We start from the raw sequence: 12,746 nt of genomic DNA, 5'->3' as shown, positions 1-12,746 counted from the left end.
ACTTACTCATGCAACATTCTACGTGGTTAAAGGAGACAATGAGGGGTTGTCTTTCCATGGGGATTCACTTGATTGTCCCTCATAAGTTCAGCGAAAAATCTGAGGGAACCCCAAAGAAATGAGGTAAACTGAATTTACCTTGTTTTTCAGGGGTTTCCGTGGATCTTCCACTGAAGTTATGGCAGATGCTCAAGAGAACCCCGACAGAAATTATACCCCTGAATCCCTACTGAGTTACTAGACACTATCAGAACTGGGACTGCACTAGCAGGGTGTCCTGGGAATCCAGGTGGAGCAAGACTGAGGACAGGGCGTCCAACAGATCCACCCCTGGCGGGGCTAAAGAGACGTGAGAATCGAAGAGGATGAGGGACCCCAGGAGGGGTGGAAAGCGCTTTCTTCTGATATGGTGACCAAAACTGTACACAGTGCTCCAGGTGGGACTGGACCAGTGCTCTGTACAAACTCAGAATTACTTCTCAAGATTTGTGCTCTATTCTTCTAGCTACACAGCCCATGATTCTATATGTTCTCTTTACTGTTGCTGCATACTGTATAATGGCTTTGGTGATCTATCTATTGGCAGCCCCAAATCCCTCTCCTGTGTCGTATCCTGTAGAATAATATCATCCAGTTTATATTGCCACTGTGTATTATGCTTTCCCAATCTCAGAACTTTGCGTTTGTCCACTTTAAATGGTGCTGCCACTCACCAGTCTAGCTCCCCAATCTATCCAGGTCCTTCTGTGTTTGGTTACCCTGTTCTCTGTTATTGCAGTCCCTGCAAATTTTGTTTCTGTCCCCATTTCCAAGTAATTTATGTACATTATAAACAACAACAGCCCCAGTACTGATTCCCAGGACACCCTGCTAGTGCAGTCCCAGTTCTGATAGTGTCTAGTAACTCAGTAGGGATTCAGGGGTATAATTTCTGTCGGGGTTCTCTTGAGCATCTGCCATAACTTCAGTGGAAGATCCACGGAAACCCCTGAAAAACAAGGTAAATTCAGTTTACCTCATTTCTTTGGGGTTCCCTCAGATTTTTCGCTGAACTTATGAGGGACAATCAAGTGAATCCCCATGGGAAGACAACCCCTCATTGTCTCCTTTAACCACGTAGAATGTTGCATGAGTAAGTTTTGTTTTTGTTTTAACTGTTGTGGCAAACTTCCCCCGAATAGCTCGGACTCTTTGGGATCTATAAGGTAACAACTGGATGCATGTCTTCTGTTGTGGCACAGAATCTTTTAATATGCTGTATGCACTTTCATCAATAAGGGTTATACTGGCCCCAGAGTTCATGAGGTCTTTCACAGGTGTACTGAATATGGAGCCCTTAGCCATTGGTTGTCTAGATAGTTGACATTGTATTTCTCATATACCTACTCTTTGTATTAGGCGGATTGGTGTCTGCATGGGTCGGATTAGTTGTTTCATTCTCTGGCTGTACTTTATTGTTTATGGTGGGATTTGTGTTGAGAGTTCCTGATGTAATCTGTTTATTGATGCCACCTAGTGGGTTATAGCAGTAGCATTTCACAAAATGATTTGCATCTAAAGCCAAGTTGCTTGTCTCCTCTATATGGGTAACTTCCACTATGGTTGTCTCATGTATTTCTGATTGCTGTTATTTTTGTTCTATGTGTCCCTTTGTGTTCTGCTGATTTTACATGTTCTATGTGCTTTATTTCTTCAATGCCCAGAGCTTGATATTTGGACACGTTGGGCCCGATTTTAGCACCCGGTCCCGGGTGCGTTCTCGGCGGGGGGGCCTCTAAAATCCCGATTTCGAGGAGCGGGACCGGATCGCGCCTCGATCCCGCCCACTTCCGGGTTCCGTGCTGACGTGCGGGGGTGCGTGCGTAGCCCCCGCTGGTGGGAATCCCGCAGGCAATTAAAGCCAGCGGGGTTCCACTTGAGTGTATTTATCTAGGTATTTCAGGTCATTAACTGACCTGGTTGAGATGTTTATTTAACAAGTGTGGGATTTTACGGTGAAATGAGACTGTTTCCCATACTGGGAGAAACACTCTCACTCCCAATGGACGTGTTGCAGCCAGCAGCCTGTGGCAGCTGCCAAGGTGCATTCCACAGGTGGGGGGGGGGAGAGCCTTCACCAACGCAGGAGGACACTCCGTAACATTGGGCAACGCCTGCCCTCCACCACCCTCCTCCAAGCAAGAAGGTTCACCGGCGTGGTAGTGCAACCCTGTGCGAGGACACACTTTTCTAGCCTGCACAACCCCGCAGACCTACACCTGCCAGATGGGTGCTGCGTTGACATCCTCGGAGGACGAACAGCATGACCAGCCTCAACAGCCTCGCAGTCCATGCTGTCCGCCTCAGAGACGTTCATCCCCACAACACGGTGCTGTGGCACATCCACCTGCACAGCAGGATGGAGGGCATCCGCAGAGAGAGATGCATCGCAGGAAGCACTACCCTCCGCACAGGGTCTACAGACCGAGGCTCAGCTTCATGGACCTCTCTGAGCAGCAGTGCATACGGAGGCTCAGAGTCACTCGCCAGGTAGTCGCCGACATCTGCAGCCTCCTTAATGTCGAGCTGCTCCCAGATGGACCAAGCAGCATCTTCTTACCCGTCGCCGTCAAAGTCACCACTGCCCTCAACTTCTTCGCCTCCGGATCCTTCCAGGGTGCCACGGGGGACATCACCGGGGTCTGTCAGTCGTCTGCACACAAGTGCATAAGGCAGGTCACTGATGGGTTGTTCCGCAGGGCCTCGACCTACATCAACTTCGCCATGGATGAGCGCAGCCAGACAGAGAGGGCGGTTGGATTCCATGCTGTGGCTGGCTTCCCACGGGTGCAGGGTGTAATCGATTGCACCCACATAGCAATACGGGCACCTCCACACAGGGCTGTTCATCAACAGGAAAGGGAATCACTCCATGAACGCCCAGCTCATTTGTGACCACCGCCAGAGATTCCTACACGTGTGCGCCAGATACCCTGGCAGCTGCCATGATGCCCTCGTCCTCAGGGAGTCCACCGTCCCACCCCTCTTCCACGCACCCAACACCGGCAACGGCTGGCTCCTCGGCGACAAGGGATATCCCCTGCACACGTGGCTTATGACACCTCTGAGGAATCCCATTACCGAGCCGCAGCGTCGATATAATGACAGCCACATTGCTACCAGGTCTACAATTGAGCAGGCTATAGGGCTGCTCAAGATGCGCTTCAGGTGCCTTGATCGTTCCGGGGGAGCGCTCCAATACACGCCACTCCGAGTGGGACAAATTATAGTTGTCTGCTGTGCCCTGCATAACATGGCACTACAGAGAGGGGTGCCGCTGGAGGAGGCCCCATGCACACCCGCCACCCACATTGTGGACGACAATGAGGAGGAGGTGGAGGAGGAGGAGGAGGAGGAGGAAGAGGAGGAGGAGGAAGGGGGAGAGGAGGAGGAACGACCCATGGGCCGAACACCGGCTCACCTGCGTGCTCGTCAGGCCAGGGAGGCACTCATATGCCAACAGTTCTCCTAACATCACACTGTGTGAGGCGTTCACATGTCATAACATGCACAGACGAGGGTCCATACAGGCTCCCTCCACAGAAGAGTGGTGCCTGTACACCTGCACCCACTGTATTATGCCCAATGGGTGGGACGGGGTGGTCGTCGTCATGATGAGGCACACGGAAGGGACCTATTGCACAAGCCGCAGAATTATGGACAAGAGGTGGCAGCATTGGTGAGAAAAAGTGAGTTTATTTTGTGTTGACATTCAAAGAGTGGAAATTAAAAAAAAACAAATAGACAAACACCCTGGTGCAATCCCTGTGTGCTCACGGAACTTTAGGCTTTCGTTTCCGGGTACCCCTACATGGTGCTACCCCTGTGGCTCCAGCAGAGGTGGTGGCAGGTTGCTCCTGTTCATGCCCTGACCTGGTAGATGCTTTGGGCCGACGCCCCCTGGGTTTCGGTGCCCGTGAGGGCACCTCCACAGACTGCTCCTCCTGCACCTGTGCAGGGGCAGACTCAGCCACCTGGAGAGGATGGACTATTGCAGGCACTGGTTGAGAGGGGGGCAACGGGTAAGACGTGGGGGCGCCTTGAGTAGCGTCCACACTTCCATTTCCCCGTTCACCATCTTCCCTCTCATGGCCAAGGCCCACATCACCCCTTCCACCCTGCTGGACGGCAGTTTGGATGACGTGCGTGAGACCTTGCAAGGCCACCTCCAATGTATCTGTCAACCTGTTGATGGCGGCAGAATGTTGCTCACCCTGAATCCGAACAGCCGTTGTGAGGGCCTGGATGGACTCATTGTTGAGCTGTGCGTGACGCTCGAGGGAGGCTAGCCTGTCCTCCACCGCAGACGTTCCCACACCTACCCGCGACACTATCTCAGAGATGCCTTCACGTCCCTGCGACACTATCTCGGCGATACCCTCCTGCACCTGTGCCACCATTCCCCTCATGCAGGAGTTGGACTCCTCCATCCTCCGTGCGATTGTGGAGAGTGCGCGTGGCACCTCTCCCAGTACCTCGGCAATGTGCTGGTGCCCCTCGACGGCTCTCCTTTTGACTGGTGGCCCCCTGGGTTCAGCATCTGGGTCCGGCTGAGCAGAGCCTGGAGAAGAGTGCTCCCACCGACGCGGACCCTCCGCGGCTGACCATGCCACCAGGGTCTGCTCATGCGCACGTGTGCGCGGTGACTCACCATGTGCTATCCCAACTAACTGAGGGGTGACCCACCGAGGTGTGTGTATCTGCGCTGGTGGATGCAAGGCTCATGTGTGGCGATGCACCCTCAGAGACGGGCATGTCCTCTGAGGAATCGCCCTCAACCGAAACGTCGATCGCAGACGGTCCTGCAAGAGAACAGAGAGCAATATCAGGCATGTGACCAAATGTGGCGGTGCGGCATATGCCAGGTGATGCTAAGATCATTCGCGCTCATGAGTGATGAGTGCCAGCTTTCCCTTACCGGCCGTTTCGCCAGACCCAGCCTCGCCATCCGCCACGGACAGGCAATGTAGCGTGTGGCTGATCTCCAGTGCCTCGACCTCGGCGTCTGTCAGGGCCACCTCGTGTGGCGGGCCCCCTCCGGTGCGTGCCCTATCGCGTGCGTTCCTGGCCCTCTTCTCCTGTGAGGGCAAAACACAAAAAAGTTATTGAGTGATGATTACAATGTGAGACGCTTCAAGCATTGGTGAGAGTGGGTTGAGCGTGTGCCAGATGGATGGGAGGATGCGTGTGCCACATGGCCATCCCATTGTATGGGCATTGGGGTGTGTGGTAGTGGTTGAGTGGGGACAGGGACGGTGGGTACGTGCAGGCACTGTGAGGATGATAGTTGGGTGGCTGTGAGGATTGGCGCGGGAGCGCAGTGCTGTCAGTGGAGATGGGGTTGTGAGGTGTTTGAGGTGATGTGGAAGACGGAGTGAGGCAGAGTGCGTTAGTGTACTCACTTTCCCGGACCTGGTGAGGTCATTGAATCTCTTGCGGCACTGAATCCAAGTGCGGGTGGTGTTTCCCCTGCTTGTGACCTCAGCGGCCACCTCCTCCCATGCCCTCTTGGTGGCGCTGGCAGGGCACCTCCTTCCATCCGTGGGGAACAGCGTCTGCCTCCTCATGCGGACCCCGTCCAGCAGCACCTGGAGGGCGTGGTCCGTGAAACGGGGAGCAGCCTTACCCCTGTGCTCCTCCATCCTTGATGGAGTGTAGTTTGTGGCTGGAGGGGCTTTTTTGGACTGCCCCTTTAAATAGAGCTCCAACATCACTAAGACATCAATGCGCATGCGCAGGCCGCCGGCACGCAGCTGAGAAGCGCGGAACCCGTAACTGCCGGCTAATTACATCAATCATCCCGCTATCGCGCGCGCAACGCACTCAATTCGCATGGCGCGTTTTCCTCGAGCCCGACTGACCACCCGCTGCCAACCCGCACCCCTGGTAAAATCGGGCCCGTTGACAGTTCTGCTGAAATCTAGCAAGACTAATTTAAGGTGAGGTTCTGCAATGATGGACTTCCAGTTATGTGGAGAGACTGGAGAAGCTGGTGTTGTTCTCCTAAGAGCAGAGAAGGTTAAGAGGAGATTTGATAGAGGTGTTCAAAATCATGAAGGGTTTTGATAGACTATGTGAGGAGAAACTGTTTCCAGTGGCAGAAGGGTCGGTAACCAGAGGACTCAGAGTTAAGGTGATTGGCAAAAGAACCAGAGGTGACATGAGGAAACATTGTTTTACGCAGCGAGTTGTTATGATTTGGAATGCAGTGCCTGAAAGAGTGGTGGAAGCAGATTCAATAATAACTTTCAAAAGGAATTGGATAAATACTTGAAAGGAAAAAAATTGCAGGGCAATGGGAAAGAGCAGGGGAATGGGACTAATTGGATAGCTCTACTCTGGAGCCAGCACAGGCATGTTGGGCTGAATTGCATCCTCCAGTGCTGTACCATACCAGGATACTATGATAATGTATGTCTGTGTAGGAGGATGGATGTGCAACTTTGCATCCTTAGAGATTTTATCTCTTTATTTGTCTGCCTTGGCTCAGTTGTTACACTCTTACCTCTGAGTCAGGAGGTTGTGGGTTCAAGCCTCAATTGGGGACTTAAGCACTTAATTTAGGCTTACTCTTTAGTGAAATACCGAGGGAGTGCAGCATTGTTGGAGGTGCTATCTTTCGGATGAGATGTTAAACCGAGGCCCCGTCTGCCCTGAGGTGGAAGTAAAAGATCCCATGGCACTATTCAAAGAAGAGCGGGGGAGTTTTCTTGGTGTCTTGGTCAATATTTATCTCTCAACTAACGTCACTAGTACAGATTATCTGGTCATTTATCTCATTGCTGCTATGCGCAAATAGGCTGCCATATTTCCCTACATTACAACAGTGACTACACTTTAAAAATATTTCAATGGCTGGGAAGCACTTTGGGATATACTGAGGTCATGAAAGGCGTTATATAAATGCACGTACTTTCTTATCCATGTTGAGGAATTCACATGCGGCTGCTAACTATAGTGATCCTCACTGTGAGCAGGAATTCCTGATCTCGTAAAAGAGTTGCGAAAATTCCCATTCGCAACATGCAACAGAGTCCCATCCCTCAGAGCAGCAGTAAGATCAGGCAAGAGTAGCACTGATGAACAGAGCCAGGAATGGTGCTGCTTGTTGTTTGAGAAGCAGACAGTGACTCCAAAATACTGAGTGTGTGAAATGTCTGTATATTGATCAGACTGTGCTAGTGTCAGATACAAAACGTGGAATGGATCATTATACCACAGGGAGGACTCATTCTTTATGGATTAAGAGCGAAGGGAGAGTGGGAGTTGTTGCATGATTTACATAAAAAGTGCACAAGAACATAGGAATTGCTAGACGGAAAAAGACCTAGGCCCACCTAGTTCGTCTTCTACCCTGGTAGTCGCATGATACAATTACATAGAATTACATAGGGTTTACAGCACAGAAACAGGCCATTCGGCCCAACTGGTCTATGCCGGCGTTTATACTCCACACGAGCATCCTCCCGCCACTCTTCATCTAACCTAATCAGTTGATAATGGAGTTGTTGACTAATTTTTTTTTTATTTGTTCACGGGATGTGGGCGTCGCTGGGGAGGCCAGCATTTTATTGCCCATCCCTAATTGCCCTCGAGAAGGTGGTGGTGAGCCGCCTTCTTGAACCGCTGCAGTCTCCATCAATTAGTCTACAACAGATCCAGACATGAGGTGAGGAAAACCACAATGGTGGAGAGCTTTGGGAATCATGGGCTCGATGTTACCAGGGCGGCGGGTTCACGGCGGGGGGGGGGGGGGGGCGCTATTGGGCGCGTGGGTAACGCGCCCGGTGAAATCAGTCTGCCCCCCGCGCGATCGCAGCCTAATTGGATCCACTTACCTGCTCTTCCGGGTTCCCCGCTGCTGATCTTTGCGTCGGGCGGGCTGCGCATGTGCAGTAAGGTCTGTCAGCTGGAGGAGCTCTATTTAAAGGGGCAGTCCTCCACTGACAGGTGCTGCAACAAATAGAAAAAATTACAGCATGGAGCAGCCCAGGGGGAAGGCTGCTCCCAGTTTAATGATGCCTCACTCCAGGTATCATTAGATGGGGTGAGGAGGAGGGGGAGGACAGAGATCTTCCACCTGGCGGGCGGGAGGAAGCGGCCTGCCTCTGCCACCAAGAAGGCCTGGCTCGAGGTGGCAGAGGGGGTCACCTGCACCACCAACATATCGCCCACCTGCATACAGTGCAGGAGGCGCTCCAATGACCTAAGTAGGTCAGCCAAAGTGAGTACACTTACTCATTCCCCTACACTCCATCTGCCACATCACTGCCCCCACCCCACATCTCCTTCTGCACTGCCAACACTACTCTGTCACATTACCCCTCACACCCACTCAAACCTCATCCTCATCTTACCTGCACTTACTCACCTCGCCAGTACTCATCCCGCCACTACCACTCAACCCAATCCTCATACAATCTCATGGCTCTATCTCATACTCACCCTCTCGTGCATCTCTTTCACGGTCAGCCTCACTCAACCTGCCACTACCTGTGCTGCAGCCACAGGGCATGCATCACATATGTGCAGTAGGCAGCGTAAGGCAAACGTGTCGTGAGCATGAAGGGGATGCACAAGGGTGTCTGAGGGTTTGTCATGGTTTTTACTTATATTGAATTTCTGAGCAAATCACATTACATATTATATTGGCACCACTACTGCCACGTCTTTGCGAATCTTGTCTGGTTTGTGCAATAATGCCCTTTCCTGAGGATCACAATGAAGACCCACAACTGATGACACCCATTGTGTCACTGCAGAGTGGTGTAGGTGTATTTGCAGGGCTCTTTTGTGCAGACGTCGGCGATGTCCCCGGTGGCACCCTGGAAGGATGCGGAGGAGAAGTTGTTGAGGGCAGTGGTGACTTTGACAGCGACAGGTAAGAAGATGGTGCTCGGGCCAACCGGGAGCAGGAGGCTGCAGATGTCCACGACTACATGTCGAGTGACTCTGAGCCTCCGTGTGTACTGCTGCTCAGAGAGGTCCAGGAATCTGAGCCTCGGTCTGTGGACCCTGTGGCGACGCATCTCTCTCTGCGGTTGCCCTCCCTCCTGCTGTGCAGGTGGATGTGTCACAGCACTGTGTTGTGGATCTCCATGTGTCAGAGGTAGACGGCGTGGACGGCGTGGCTGGTGAGGCTGGTGATGCTGTTCGCCCTCCGAGGAGGTCATGACTGCAGCTACGGCAGCCCCCATCCGGAAGATGTACATCTGAGGGGGTCTGCAAGGTAGGTACATGTCTCTGGACCCCGGGGTAAGTGTGCAAGTTGGTGAATTTTCTTGTCAGGAGGAGGGTGGTGGAGGCCAAACTTTGTCCCAAGTGACAGTGGCCTCCTGCAATGAGTGAGGGTCTCCCCCCACCCCACCTATCAAATGGACCTTTGCAGCTGCCACAGGCTGACAGCTGCAACACGTCCATTTGAACTGGGAGTGTTTCCCCCAGTATGGGAAACAGTCCCAGTTGTCTATAAAATCCCACCCCTCCTCACATATTCACTTAATCAGGTCAGTTAATGACCTGAAATACCTCAGTAAATACTTTTAAGTGGCATCCCGTTGGCTTTAATTGCCTGCGGGATTCCCACCTGCGGGGGCTGCGCGCGCACGCCGGCGCGTCTGTGGGGAACCCGGAAGTGGGCGGGTTGGAGCCGGGCTCCGGACCTGCTCCGGGATACCCCGATTTTCGGAGTCCCCCCCCCGCCAGGAACGCACCCGATAGCGGGTGCTAAAATGAAGCCCCATAGGTCCAATCTCACTTTTTTCCTCCCAAGCATGCTACACTTACCACATGTCATGTCTCAAATTACTCATATACTGTATCTCAAAATGTTACTTTCTGATTAATAACAGCAAACAAATTACTAAAAGTAACAGCTTTCTGAATGGCCTCAATATTGTTACAATGTCTTAAGTAACAACGTGATGTTAGAAAGCTCTATGCAGCTTTTATCGGAGAGCAGCTGAAGATCGCTTTAAAAAGCATTTGAAATAGCCGCCTCAAAACTTGTATCACCGTGGTTGGTGGTCGGGAGGAGGGAGTAGTGATAGTCAAGTGGTACGGTTGGAAAACGGCACTGGTATCGCAATGACATCACGCAACCCCAATTTAAAGTATTCACGAGGCTCCCGCCTGTATCAGATGGGGGTTCTGGCCAACAAGAATTATTTCCCCCCCCCTTCCGAAAAATCAGGCGAATTGTAAAAGCAGCGTTGACTGGGCAGAAGGAACTGACACTTGATCATCTGTCCAGTAAAGCCCCGTTTTTGAGCACAAATGGGACAGTAAGGAAACCAAAATCACCCCCATCATGTCTGAAAAGCATTTGTTTATACAATCTTTACTCACTGAGCAACCTCTGGTCTATCAGCAATTAGAGAATAAAATGGCCGAGGACCATTTGGAACATGTCATGCTGCATTCTCTCACACTAATGTGCACTCTACATTTGACCATAATTCTTCCCACTCAGCAGGACTGCACTTAATAGGGTGGTCCAATCTTTATTTATAGGTCCATGACTCTAATACAGTTTCATTCTCCCCTGTGTTTTTCTCCAATTTTACTTTCATTAGAAAGTGACCCACGACACCGCAAAATGAAAAGAAAAACCTAGACGGCTGATGGCAACTGTTCTTGCATCGGTGACAATCAATATAATTGAGGAATTTGCTTAATCTTAAATGTTGAAGGGGACGTGAAGAATTAGCAGGAAAGTTCCCACAGTGCTGATTTATATAATTAAGTAATTTGGTGGGCATATGTTTGTGGAAGATGTACATCAAATGTGACCTGCAATGTGAAAAATGTTTTAAAAAACGCTTTCCTTATGTCTGCAAAAAAAATTATTATATACACAGACCTCCAAGCAATGCTTGTGTTATCATATTTCTGGTTACTCTGTCACACTGCAGTAGGTCTGAACTGTCAAGCAAGGCCTAAAAATACAGTCAATGTGGGCTGATAAGTTACAGTTAGAGGACAAATTGAATACCTTTAAAGTCACACCGCTGAATATGTAGAGTAAATAAATACATAGTGGAAAGTATAGACAAAATGAGCATAGCCCCAACTGGGTTAGTAAAACCATCTTTGATGATATAAAGAAGAAATGTAAAAATAGCACCTCAGTGAGGGGCTGAGAGAAGAAGCTAAACAATAAATTAAAATGGTCATTACATTCGCAGTTACGTATTGACATCTTTCGTGCTTTCACACAGTTATCTCAGCTGTTAAAAGCTGTGGGAATATCCTGCAATCTTGTATGCTTCACATCACAGAAAAGTAATACGCTTTGTAATAAACTGTATCTTCTTCACATCTCCTTCATTTACAGTACAAGGGACAGACAAAAAAAATTAATTACCAAAGCTCACAGAAAACCAAAGCATTTGCCTTCTCACTCCATGGTTACAACAGGGTCATGCCTGCAGTAAAGCTGTAGATGAAAAATATTTAGCAATAATTCAAAAATCAATAGTCAAAAAAACAGACTGCATTCTTCTAATTGTGTTCTAGCCTCCTGGCCAATTGCTATGTTACTTTTAACTGCCAAAATGGCAGCTGGGAAGAGGCTGTTTCCTACTCTATAAATTCCAGGGGTGGTGTTAGACCCGTACAAATGCATGGTGCCCTCAAGCCAGTCAGGCACCCTCAAGCCAATCCAGTAAAAAGACTCCTACGCAATGGTAATAGCTGATCCCTGATCATTTTGTCAACTATTTTGTATTACCTATTGCAATCATGTCTTTTTAAGATCATACATGTGTGGATTTGACACCAGATTAAGTAGATCATATTTAGTATCATTGTCTAGTAAAATGTGAGGGTCCCACACTGATCCCTGCAAGGCAAACACTGCTCCTGGTGACTTCCGTCATCATGTAGTCACTTATAATTTTAGTATAGTTAATATCTAGTCGAGATGCTGAAGCGCTGGCATCGTAATAATGATATCTCAAAAGACATATCTTATGTTGATCAAATAAATAATCTTAATTTTGGGTCAAATTTAGTAGTCAGCAGCTTACTGGGAATGTGGCCAGGTGTAAAAGGGGAGTAGTTTGTAATCCAGTAGGCTATTGCAGTGTTTGATGGGTAGGACTTTAGGCATGATGACACTGAATCTGAATCAGAGTATTTCTGGGTACCTGACTAGCGAGTGAGTCCGCAGGGAGGACAAGCAGTGGTTGGGACCCAGAACTGATGAAATGTATGGAAAGTCCTCAGTTAATTAAGAGCGCATACAGTTATTTTCAGTATGTTTTCTGCTGGAATGATCAGTGATTGCTTGAGGAAATTTCTTTAATAGTTCAGACAAGCCTCTACCAACACAATTTGGTAGAGGAATAAAACAGAGATTTAATTTGAAGATTGTCGGAGTGCTTTTTTTATTCTGTCAACTTGGCTATATTAGTTTGTACTGCAATGAGGCAATCTCTGAGCAGAGACTGTATGTGGAAAGCAGATGGGGAGAACCGTGTTCTGTTGTTCATTAATGTAAAATAATTTGCACATGTGTTGGTCTTTTGTTGAATAAATGGGATGACTGTCAGTTTACAAAGAATGCATTTGGAATCTGTGTGGTGTTAATTTTGTCCAATCCCAGTGCCCTTTGGCCACAAAGCAATGGACCAATAGCAGTCGACTCAATTGGGATTTGTAACGGAAAGTCTCTAACGATCCCTATTCTTACTCATACAGTGAGA

Source organism: Heptranchias perlo, chromosome 19 (genome assembly GCF_035084215.1).
Source record: "Heptranchias perlo isolate sHepPer1 chromosome 19, sHepPer1.hap1, whole genome shotgun sequence".
Taxonomy (NCBI): Eukaryota; Metazoa; Chordata; class Chondrichthyes; order Hexanchiformes; family Hexanchidae; genus Heptranchias; species Heptranchias perlo.
The sequence above is the reverse complement of the archived record's forward strand: the minus strand, read 5'-3'. Positions refer to the sequence as shown.